The sequence below is a fragment of the Symphodus melops genome (assembly GCF_947650265.1).
Source record: "Symphodus melops genome assembly, chromosome: 19".
NCBI classification, from domain to species: Eukaryota; Metazoa; Chordata; class Actinopteri; order Labriformes; family Labridae; genus Symphodus; species Symphodus melops.
This window is the reverse complement of record NC_136709.1, coordinates 20895752-20908736: the sequence shown is the minus strand read 5'-3', so window position 1 is coordinate 20908736 and position 12985 is coordinate 20895752. Positions and strand designations below refer to the sequence as shown.

General features: G+C 44.3%; 1 long non-coding RNA gene across 1 annotated transcript; it reads right to left on the bottom strand.

Annotated features, from left to right (window-relative positions):
* Nucleotides 1-486: 486 nt before the first annotated feature.
* Nucleotides 487-12525, bottom strand: LOC306840514. The gene is made up of 3 exons (XR_013781336.1): nucleotides 12433-12525; nucleotides 1408-1566; nucleotides 487-1141 (listed from the first exon to the last, which is right to left on the bottom strand). It is a non-coding gene; the product is annotated as an uncharacterized lncRNA (long non-coding RNA).
* Nucleotides 12526-12985: the final 460 nt, after the last annotated feature.

The following is a 12985-nucleotide window of genomic DNA, read 5'->3' as shown; positions in this document are numbered from 1 at the left end:
CATAGTTTGACTCTTTTTAATGCCTCAAATGTTCTTTGAGTTGAGCTGATGCTCATTGAGACTCAAAGACCCGAGTTAATCAGACCGCTGACACTATATCTAAGACCTTTAATAGTCCAGATCACATGCAAATCCGATTTTGCGTAACGACAGAATGAGAAGGAGGCTGGAGCTCAGAGTCGAGCCTCTACTCCTTCGCCTCGAACGGAGCCGGTCGAGGTTTTCCGGGCATCTGGTTCGGATGCTTCCTGGGCGCCTTCCTTCTGGGAGAAGATCCTGACGTAGACCCAGAGCTCGTTATGGAGGGATCATGTATCCCGTCTGACCTGGGAACATCTCAGAATCCTTGAGGAGAACTAGAAAACGTTGCTCCATGTTAAAGTGGGATAAAAAGGAGGGGTGAACATGGAGCATGTTTCCTGCTCTTCTTTCAACCCCCAATGCACCGATTCATGACAGCAGACCTCACTGAACGTTCCCTTTGAATCCATTAAACTAGATGATCTCACCTGATGTTGATACACAGGTGGTTGTACTGAAAATGCAGAGCGCCCTGCGTTATGTTGTCATCACACCAGCTATCATTCTGTCAGCTTCAAATCAACCAATTAGATTCCCTCTGCCCCACCTTGTTTCTGTCCTTGTGTTTGCTCTTACAGTTGATGTAAAGAAGGGGTGGGGGTGGGGTCAGGGCAACGGGGGGGGGGGGCGGGGCTCCCCAGCAGCGCCGAGGTACAGGAGGTGAAATGGAACCCACGCAGTGAAAAGAAACGAAAGCCCCGAAGCGCACACTGGGGCTTTTTTTTTTTTTTTTCTACCCCATCACACCTGTTTACAAGAGGAACTAGTGATGTCACCCACTTCACACTTGTGGACAATAGTGGCTGGAAGAAAGCAACAGGTCATGAGGGGTGGTGGGAGGAGGGGAGCGCTCTGAAGAAGCTCTCTGTTTTATTTACCATGGATACTATGTTTTGGCCCCCTCGGCTCCAGCACAATAACACTTGCGGGTTCAAGTTCCTGCCGTCCCCCTATTCTCCGTCTCCTTCCTTTAATTCTGCACCAGCCTCACTCTCATACATCATATGGCCGGGGCTCAAAGACATGAATTTCCCATCTATTGAGGCTTCTCTGTAATTACCTTGAGGAGGAGGAGGAGGAGGAGGAGGAGGAGGGAGGATAAAATGGGGAAGTGAAGAGAGGGGGGAACACATATTAAAAGTGCCTGAAAAAGAAATACTCTGCATTCTTCTATCACTCTTCACAAACGCAATAAAAGAATGAAGAGGAGGGGGGTGTCGGGTACGAGGGTACATAAAAATGGGGTGCGTTCCAGGAGAGTCAGTCCCCGGAGGGAATCTGAATAAATTAATCACAGCGATTGGCTTTCTCTCTTTTTTTTCTCACCTCCTCTCCTCTGGCAGGACGCTGTCATCTAATTGGGCCCTGCCTCCGCGCAGCGCTCCGATTGGCCGAGAGGGAATGTGAGAACCTGGAGACCCCGGCCAGCGAGGCTGACAGGGGCTCAAAGGGCAGCTTCTCCTGCCCGACTTGAATGGAGAGGAACTGCAGAGGAAGAGGGGAGGTAGAGGGGGGGGACACACTATTATACAGCTACTAATGGAGCGACGGATTTGGAGTGGGATAATTAAAACCAATGGAGGAAGGGGAGGGGGCTGTATGTGTGTGTTTTTACGTGTGCATGTTCACATGTTTGTATGAGAGAAAGAGAGAGCGAGAGGCCATGAGAGGAGATGCACTGAGAAGAGAGAGAGAGGGAGAGGGTGAACCCCATCAACAAAAGCAGGGATGTGTCCCCCCCCTCTCCGCCCCTGTGGGCTCCAAATAGCCAGACATCTGCCTCATTATAGCCTGCACTTCACTGCATGCTGCCCATTGTCCGCTGCCTTTCTGTTTGTGCACACCGTTCTGAGGCGGGCAGAAATAGCTGCACAGCCACAATGTCTCCTCACACAGAGCCAGAGGTGGCCTGCAGGAAGTGTTTTGTTTTCAAAAAACCTGCCTTGAAATCAGCCATGGCTGAGGAGAGACAGCGATACCTGCGAGGCAACGTGGGGGAGATTACACAAACTTGTTGTGGACTTTTTTTTTTTTTTTTTACCCCCCTTTTCTGCCTTCACGGTGAGGAAAGGTACAAGCTATGAGTCCACAAACATCCAGCGAGGGTTAGAGACAGAGGAGACGTTCCTATGCTGACTAGTCTTATGGTAAAGAACTAATCAGAAAACATCATATCTTATCAGTTCTCCGAGTACACCTATCAGCTACCCATCCATCCAGCTAGTCAACAACCTCTCTATCCATCCATCCAGCTAGCCAACAACCTCTCTACCCATCCATCCAGCTAGCCATCCATCCAGCTAGCCCACAACCTCTCTATCCATGCATCCAGCTAGCCAACAACCTCTCTACCCATCCATCCAGCTAGCCATCCATCCAGCTAGCCAACAACCTCTCTACCCATCCATCCAGCTAGCCATCCATCCAGCTAGCCCACAACCTCTCTATCCATGCATCCAGCTAGCCATCCATCCAGCTAGCCAGCAACCTCTCTATCCATGCATCCAGCTAGCCAACAACCTCTCTATCCATGCATCCAGCTAGCCAACAACCTCTCTACCCATCCATCCAGCTAGCCAACAACCTCTCTATCCATCCATCCAGCTAGCCAACAACCTCTCTACCCATCCATCCAGCTAGTCAACAACCTCTCTATCCATGCATCCATCCAGCTAGCCAACAACCTCTCTACCCATCCATCCAGCTAGTCAACAACCTCTCTATCCATGCATCCATCCAGCTAGCCAACAACCTCTCTACCCATGCATCCATGCATGCATTTGTCGATATCAGAAGGTCAGCGTTTGCTCTGAGAAAGGTCAACTGTACATTCACCTGAGCAGATGTCTAATAAGTCAGATTATCTACAAACACCTGTGTTAAAACTTTACACTCACTTCTTTTAGGCGATGCAAAACCAACCAATCCGCAAAGACTTTCGACTAGCGTAGAGCTCACAGTGGTTTAACGTGTAGGGTTGCTTTAAATAATGTTTTTTAGTTGCACTTTAACAGAAAAACTCGGAAAAAGACTGCAGACAGAGACGGAGCATGGTAAGAGAGGCTAAATTCAAAGCAAAAAGAACAAGTGACAGAGGAGTGTTTGATCTTTTAGGTCAGAATAATGAAGGAAGACGACGTGACATGCTGCAGGGACTGACTTTAAGCTGAGAAACAATGTTTAATATTCATTAAATTCACCCTGCTGTGTCCGTGGCTGATTCACAGCAGCCCTTCTTATCAGCCAAAAGTTAGAAACTGAACTTCTTCTTCTACAGCTGCCTTTTATTTATTAAAGATCCAGAGAGAATTCGGCTTTCTTAAGAAGAAAGAGACGGCTTTCTTTTTCTTTTCTTTTTTGTACGTTTGCAGCTTGGTTTCAATAATTGTCCTGCCTCGGACAGTCTCCCTTGTTGGGAGCTGCAGGTCAAGAAGATTTCAGGGGCAGTGAGCTTGTAAGCCGGCTTCAGTAAATATTCCTCTGAGAATCGTACGGTCATTTTCCTTGACTGGAGGCTGCTGCTCGGTCACAAAGCATCTACAATCTTCTACCTTCCAAACGTGGTCGCTTCCACCTCTTTTATACAGGTGTGTGGGTGGTGATTCATTCGAAGGGGAGAGTGAACTTACTCAAGACCGACTTTTTTTAACAAGCTATGACAAGATAATCAGACAGACTTTTGCTAATTCTCTACACTAATTAGAGTCGGCGGGTTTGTGTGTTAAAGGTGTTAATTCATTTGGCTAATTAATGACTGCAGATGTCTCCGCTACTGCCTGCTCTGCTGCACACAGAGAGAGAGAGAGAGAGAGAGAGAGAGAGAGAGAGAGAGAGAGAGAAGACACTGCATATTTTCTAACCTTTAATACGTCTTTTTATCTTAAGGGTCTACAGTGACTCAGAGGAACAGGAAATACAGGACTTGAGCTTCTTTCTTTGATGTCGTCGTTTGATGAGCAGAACAGGTGAACGTCAGAGAGCCGAGCTTTTCATGTGAATATTAAAACAAAGGGAACATTAGTCATTCTTTTTTTTTTTTTTTTTTTACTGCCTCTCTGTATTTTTTGTCCGTTTTTCATCTTTGCCACACTTTGGTTTTCTGACAAGAATTGGCAACATGTACCAAAATAAATGTATCTTCCACGGAGAAAGATCCATAAAACTAACCTATCAAAACTCTGAACCGCATTGTGAGGAATGCAAGAGTCCTCCAAAAAAAGAGTAAATAAATAAAAGCACCGAGACGACCCCTCGCCTGCTTGCACATACCAAACGGGCACTTAGTTTCAAAGTAGCGCTGCCCACCATGAGCTGCATACTTTCATATAGCGTGCTCCCTCTCTCCTCGGGGCCTGAGGTGAATGTGGCCTTTGAGAGCGGAGGGAAAGCAAACATGTAGCCGGCAGCTCCCGCCTGGGAAAAGAACATCCAAACTGTGAGGGCTGTCTTCAGGGCGACAGCCTGAGCAAACAACCTGAGAGGTTTTCATGAGAGTGGGGGGGCTGCTGCGTGACTGAGGGGCTTCATGGAGCCAGCCAGGGTCTTACCTATCATACAATAGAGGCTCTTTGCCGTTTTCAGGCAGCCATGGAGGTTAGAGATGGTGAGATCCAGAGCAGCACAAGACAGAATCCATCAAGTGTTTCTAGTGCAAAACCCGAAACGAATTATTCACGCAGCAAATGACTTTTTTTTTTTTTTTTTTTAACCAAAGAAACAAAATTCCTCTTTGGCAACAAGTTTTGGGTAACTTCTCTTTGCGAACACATGCTGTCTAAGGTCTGTAAATACATGGCCAATGTGCTGCATGTGTGCAATGTAGACAAGGGACATTCCCAGCTGAGGAATTTCCAAAATCGGTTTCAGGGAAATTTAAATTCTGTTTTAACCAACTAAAGGATAAGAAAACACTCTTGAGCACAATCTATCTGAGATGATTAACTTTGTTTGCAGAGTGTGGCTAACATTAGCAACACTAGCAGTTCAAGCCTTGGGTCGGTATGCCGGTCCACACACAACTAAAGTTTTTAGATCCAAATTCTGCTTTTGACTCAGGAAAAACAAGCTTCAGATCAGTACGTCTTAGGGTCAAAGACGAAATCTGCATACTTTGTGGAGAGTTGATGCAGCTTTCTGTGACTGCTGCCTTTCTCGGGATTGAAGCTGAAAACTTTTTCCTCCTGGAGCTGTGAAACTAACGGGGAATTCAGATCATTATTTGTGCAAGCACCAAAACTTCAGGTAATGACTTTTTTTGTTTGTTTTTTTACTAAAGGGGATCTTGAAATAAGGCTCCTGCCTGAGGCGAGCATCATAACTAATTTTTCATGCCATTTGGGGACCAACTGGAAGTAGGTCAATACCTCATTTTAGGCCCCAACCCATAATTCACCAGCCACTCCAAAGATTTTAGAGCAAAATGCATTTTTCACACTATCTCAGTGAACAATCAGAGCTGTCTGCATCCTGGCCAGGTAGATAAAGTTAATAAATGTGCAAATGCAGAACAGACTGTGTAAATAGTATCATTCCTTATTTTTGCCTACCAGTGAACAAATGAAGAGGTTTAAATGGGGAGCGGTGTGGCTGTGAGTGGTAGCAAAGGGGTTTACTGGCTTGTTTATCCAGCATTGACTCAAGTCGTGACTACTGTTCACACAGCCAGGATCAGAGCCCACAGAGCCGGGCTTTGAGTGTTTAGCCCGTGGATTAGCTTTTGTGTCAGGCTAGTGCGATCATCCCCACCTCCCGCTCGATGGCTAGCCCAGCCACTTTTACCAACTCCATACCAGGCAGTTCGCACCAAGGGCGGGTCAAAGCCTCGTTTTCCCCTTAAATTTCAGAACAGGACGACTTATATCAAACTGATTTATATACAAATAACTGATCTTCTTTCAGGACATATTGTAGCCATCATAGGAGTGAGATATCAGGTTTGCTATCAAGTTTACGCTGAAACTTATTTGCACCATTTTAGAATTTAATGGGAGCTCCATATAACAAAAGTTCTGTAGAAGCTTCCTTGAATTCGAGGAGGTCGCCATTGTTATGTCATCGGGGGTTATCCAAGCTTAGACTTTGAGACTCCAACTTTCCAGTGGCGTTAAGTGCTCTATCTATTCTTGGTAAATAACAGACAGGGCACAAAGATGTGTCGAGGATTCCTGGAAAAGGCAGCAGATTAGCGCTGGACAGATGAACACACTGTTATTCCTTAAGGTATTTCTGCACCAGGAAACTTCTGTTAAAACTTCAAATCTGGATGCAAAATGTTTTAATATCAGTGCTCGAACTGAAGACGCCTTTCATGTGAGAGTTGAAATGTCCTCAACAACCTTAAGTCCAACTGCCTTTGGAATCCAGCTTTAAATTATCATGACCTCAAAGACCTTCGCACCCCTTTATTACCGCAACGACAAACGGTTCCATTTTATTTCGAGTGCAGAATTGAATGCAGGGTTTCCTGATACACTTTTTAAGATTTTGGTTGAAATTGTCTTCACGTCCTGACAGATTATTAACTCGTGCTCTGAAAAAGGAACAAAGAAAATCCATCATCTTTAGAAGTTGTTTGCCTGTAAAAATCTTCAACCGATGTTTGCACTCTTTTGATTTTTATAACCCAATCACAGCCTCCCTGTCTTCTCGCTCAGTCTCTACCCTCATGCATGCACAAGCCCACACTCAAAGCATGAGCTTCAATCTGCTTCTGGACCAATGGCGCACATGCATGTAAATGAGGGGCGTGTCTTTTTAGGGAGCACAGTGGGGAGGGGGTGAAGATGGAGCACGGAGGGAATGCTACTTTCAAAATCATGCTAGTTTTCAAAAGTTACCTACCCTGCCTTTAAATCAGTGACCTGGACTGTGGGCTGAAGTATTATAATACTGTGTGTTGTCTCTCCGATATTAAGCTAACATATCAAAGACAAAGTTCTTCCACACGGATTTGAAGAGGTTGGCTTCAGCATGCTTTTAACCTTGGAAATGAACAGGCGAGCATCATTACTCTGCTTCCAGTTTCCTGCTTAGAGAGGCAGACGGCTCCAGTTCAAACCAAGCACGAGTGGTAATCTTCTCTTCTCTCAGCAAAAAAAACAAAACACCTCTTTAAAATGGTTTAAACTTTAGATAGAAAGTGTTTTTTTTTGTTCCATCATTCAAGTGCTCCTTGAGTTTAGACATTTTTCCTTGGTTGTGGCAGAATCTGTGCCAGATAACTCTCCTCTACCTTTATGGTCTAATGAACTAATGAATCAAGATCTAGATTGTTGTTTAGAAGAATATTCCCATTAGGCACAAATAAAAGTCTATCTTGGCCACTTCCTCAGCCCAACTCAACACATTTTAAGAAGCACGCATTCCTATTTCTTATTTCTTGTGTGTGTTTGAACAGTATAACAGAATGTAGACACATAAGACCACTTCTAAATGTGCAGTCAAAAGTGATTTTAGAGAAGCTTTTTTGCACAAGAGACTGTTATTCAAAAGCAGCGTATTAGTATTGTGGACTATAAAGTCTCCACTCTGAAAATGGACAAAAGAACGAGCATTTTGGGTATGCAGCCTCAAATATTTGCTGAATTTGAGGCTTCAGTTTTCAGCTAAAAAGATTTGTCTGCTCTTTGCTGTAAAAGAAGATATTACTCATTCATTCAACTTTTAATTAATTTTCAGTTCCCATGAAGAGGCTCTGAACATCATCCTTTCCCACAGCTTGCAGCTAATGCCACATAGCTGCAGTGCCGAGGTGATGGCCTGCCTCAGCACCGGGGGCAAACAGATGGTCGTCAACAGCCCGGGAGAGACGTCTTTGACCGGGCGGCAGCGCCAAGAGCTGCCAACAAAAAGCTCTCCAATCCAAGGGCCCTGGGAGGGAACAATGGGCCAAATGCAGGGTGAGTCAGTTCTCATTCACTCAGCAGCTGGCTGAGAACCAACAGGTCGGCATAGACAGCACTCCACATAAGCAACAAGAGGGGAACCTCGCCACATACAGGCGGAGAGGGACAACTTGTCGGCAAATGATCAAAATCATCAGAGAGCCAATCAATGACGAGTGTAATCCCAAACCTCTTTGTTGGCTCACGGTTTTGTTGGAACACCTGTTTGACACCTTAAGCACTTTGATCACTCAGGCTCTCACTTTTTGAAGGGAATTCTTTTTCTGGCAGGATCACTTCACTTCTGATGTGACACGCTAAGACGAGGACTGTGCACACACTAAGAGCGGCCGGAAGAGCCGCTTGAACTTGCAAAAAGCAGACACACATTCTCTTTTCTTTGAATGTATGAAATCTGCAAATTCCAACTGCACTTTTGTGTCTAAATGAAACACACAACAAGCCACCTGTTGTTAGAATTACACAGATATGATAGACTAAAAAACTCAAAGAAGCCCTGGCATTTTCTCTGCAGGAAAAGCCAAAAACATAACGCATTGGTTGTCAGAAATACATCAATGTATGGCAAAAGGCTGACAAGCTAACAAGTGTGGTGTAAAGTGCAAAGACTTCTTAGATGGCCGATTAGCTGAATCACATAAAGCTAGCTGTGTTCAAATAGCAAGAAAAAGTCTCTATGAGGCATCATCAACAAAAACACTTGGGATAATTTAAATGACTGAATCGGCTGAGGCACTTTTAGCTGACAGAACTAATCACTCAAATCCACCAAGTCCTGAACAATACGTAACTTTTACCTGTAAAATAATTTGAATGAATGTTGAATGAAAGGCAACCTCTCACTATTTAGATAAATATGTTATAATGACCGAGGCTTGTGAAAATGTCTGCAGTAAAGTTGGGTATTTTAACCTTGGGTACAATGGAGATTGACTCACTTTTAGAGAACGCCTCCGGTGGTCACTCAAGGAACTGCACGTTGGGAGGATTTTTCCATTGGCTTGATTTATTTTAGCCGCATCTGTTGCTGTTTCAAGCCTGGTGTGTTCAGGTTTGATCCATCATTTCTTGCTGGCAAACTTCCAAATCTTGGTGCCACAACAGTAAATATACCAACGTTTACATGTCATGGATACCAGTGGAAAAATCCGCCGTGTAAATATTTAAAGGGACTGTTAAACATATTGTGCTTTACAGAAAGACGTGTTTTAACAGCCTGTCTCTGTCTCACTGTCTAATGACAGTTGTGCCTATCTGTTCTTTAGTGTGTCTGACTCTCTGCTAGACGGAGCAGCCTGACAGAGCCCTGTTAAAAGTTAATAGCTCTCCACAAGCACAGAAGCCCAGACAGGCCAGCACCAATAAAACTCAAGCAAATTATATCAGAGAAAAAGAGGCACCAAGGAGTCATTTTGTGACTGGGTTCAGCATTCCTCGACTCAGGACAAGGACTCTTGCGTCATGCAGGCATGACTTTGGAACGCTGTAAATATGATGCAGACTTGAACATTCACACTGACTCTTGGCATAACCGAGGCCTGGCTTCAACATCCGGAGAGGGCGAAAAGTGTCCTGGCAAAGCTCCTGTCCTCTTAGCCTCTGTCATACATACCGTGAGCTTTGGCCGACTGCCATTAACAGACATCTGGACGGTTGCTTTCCTCTGAAACACACTTCGCTAACAGTCAGCAGAAAAGGGAGGTGAAAACAACATCACAGTTTGTGTAATGGAGACATGTTGAAGCCTGCTTTTAAAATAAATAGTTGAATTCTTAAAATTTCTTAAATACTTATGCTACAGTACCTCTGCATGTATATTTTTAGACCTTTAGAAGTTAAGTGGGGCCAATAAAGGACAACGTGTGTCAGGGACAAATTTTAGTCCAAAAAGTCAGGGCATTCGAGATGGTTTGGTCACCCGTCACTCACAAGGCCAACATACGGACACAAACATTCACACTCACATTCAATTAAGAGTCACCAATTAACCTTACAAACATGTCTCTGGACTGTCGGAGGAAACCCAACATGCACAGGGAGAAAAAGCCAACTCCACTCCGTCCAGCAAACTAGGAACTGTATGCCAACTAGATTGTTTAATCATTTAAAACACTTCAATGATTAAAACATCAGTAAACACGTACATCCCTTCTGATGTGTTACATTACCTACAATTACCAGGCTCCGTTTATGTGAGCTAATAGAGGCTATTTAGTAGCGTAGGTATCAGTGTTGTCACTACCTGTTATAACAGGATAGGTAGGAGATTGTCAAGTGGGAACCAACGTTCACCGATGTTGGTGTCAATTTAGTCCAACAACACAAGGGCAGGCTCATCAATTAGATCTGTGGGTCCCATAGCTAGTTATGCTAGCCCTCTCCATGCTAGCCCCCTCTATGCTAGCCCCCTCCGTGCTAGCCCTCTCCATGCTAGCCCCCTCCATGCTAGCCCTCTCCATGCTAGCCCCCTCCATGCTAGCCCCCTCTATGCTAGCCCCCTCCATGCTAGCCCTCTCCATGCTAGCCCCCTCTATGCTAGCCCCCTCCATGCTAGCCCTCTCCATGCTAGCCCTCTCCATGCTAGCTCTCACTGCCCTCCATATCTACATTCAGTGGCAGAAAGTCGTATCATGTTCAGTCGTTGCACTTTGCAAAATTAAAGTCAACTTAAGGCACATACTCTGCAAACAACACCGCTAGCTAAATGCTAATGTTTACGGATATAATCACAAGAGAAGATTAAAAATGCTGACACAGTGCTTCTTTGAAAAGTCGTCACATGAGCCAGTATGTTAGTCACACCGCTGAACAAGGAGAGGTTCATGTTGACACAAGGTTTGGCTCAGTCTCCCAGTCTGTGTGTAACCTAGTCCGGACTGGAAAGACTGGGCTTAACATTAGTCAGCGATATGACAGACATCACTGTGTATGCGTGTTTACACAAGCACAGATAAGGCATTGAAAGTCAGAGTGCTATTGGAGCCAGTTGATAATGTAGCACACTGTGTGAACTGTGGTTAACTCCACCCGGCTGCTATAAGCACAAGACGTATTCACAGCTAAGATTGGACCCCGGTCTCGGCGTAACGGGGGCTCTCTGCTCAACAGGACCCAAATCCTCGGGCACTGACTCTGCCAAGCATCGTAAATATTTAGGGTCACCCGTCGCACAACGCTAAATGAAAGCCATGACTCTCACTGTGCGCGTGTGTGTAAGTGTGTGTGTTGATGTGTGACAGAGAGAGAGAGGGAGAGAGAGAGAGAGAGAGATTGTGCGCCCTGCATGAGTATGTGTCTGTATTTACAGGTCTCGTTATGTGCACGTATGTCTTTTTGTGTGTTTGCATGTGGGATTCAGTGGACAGAAGCCAGCAGCACAGACCTGGAAAGTGTTTGTGTGAAGACCCAGTTTCTTTTCTTTTTCTTTTTTTTTTTCCTGAGGCAGAGAAGGCGTTATCTCTGTGATGTGGAAGTCGCAGCATTCGGGGCACCACATTAATCACTGCTGGAGAAAAAAAGGCTCTCAGCTTAACATAAACACCCTCCTCCAGGAACAGAGCACAGAGAGGCCCGATGTACCAACACTCGTCGCCTTCACTGAGTCATTCTCATGTCAGCCTCCATATTTCACACAATAACCACTTTGACTATTTTCTTACACTTAAGGCAGCATTAAACTCTAATCAGACAATTTCCCTCCACCCTTCAAAATCACAAAGTCATTTACAGTGAAACTTTGGTTTTTAACGTTTGCATGATACCAGATACACTGCTATCATATACTTTAATACCATCCCAGGAAAAATTTAACAAAATTGATACCTGATTAAAAACCATGGCAACCACGATGCAAGTCCTCGGCAACCAATATTGGAGCTATTTCTTTTCTTTCTGTTTTTTAATAACCAAGGCCATGTCCTGCACACTGTCGTTATCACACACACACATTACGTAACGTGTGTGTGTGTGTGTGTGTGTGTGTGTGTGTGTGTGTGAGAGACAGTGCTCTCTCTCTCTTTTACTCACAGCGTCCTTTATTAAAAATCTGACTCAAGATCTTCCAGGGTTTTTTTAAAGCTCTGGTACTTTAATCTGCTTTGATACGCTGGATGTTTTTTAGTTATGATGTTCACAAATTTTGACAACCGTAAAGTTATTAATCACATTTGCAAAGTTTCTAATGCTGCTTTTTTGGGGGGGTTTTTGGATCATTGACGCACACACATGACCTCTTTATTTCTTTTCTGCTTATTTTCATGCTTTCAAAAAATATGCAATCAAATCGTAGCTGCCGGTTCAGGAAAAACGGTCCTTTCATGGTTGTTGTTCGGATTAGTTTTTAATTTCGGAGTTTTGATTTCTTGTCATGTTAAGTTCTTCTTTGTTAGTGTTTCTTAGTTTAGTCTGTTTTGTTTTGTAATCTGTTGTTTGTGTGTTCAGGTTTTACCTTGTAGTTGTCTTCAGTGTTGCTGGTCTTGTGTTAATTGCTCCTCTCTGTGTTTCCCTCCTGTCTGATTGCCTCTGATTGTCCTCACCTGTGTAACCAGTCTCACCTGTGTTTGATCTGTGTCTAATTAGTCTCTGTGTGTTTGTACCAGTCAGACATTTCCTCATGTTCCCTGCTCCTGTGTTTTTCGTTTTGAATAGAAAGTTTTGTTTTTCCTTTTGTCTTTTTTGTTGAAATATGTTTTTTGTTTTACCTGCAGTGGGTTCCTGGTTTTCAACCTGTGACGCTGGCATGTTGAATTAGAACGCATTTCTACAATGTTTATTTTCCTGCATCTAAAGGTTTGTCTGTTTTGTGCAGCAAATATCATTCAGATGTTTATCAAAGCTACACTTTTTGGGGGCTATTCTTGCCTTTTTATTGGTAGGAAAGCAGAAGAGAGACAGGAAGTGATGCGAGTAGAGAGTGGGAGGATCACATGCGTCAAAGTGCGAAGGTTTGATTTCTACCCTCAAAGAAGAATCTCTGACTTTAAGGTTTGCAAAAAGTAGTC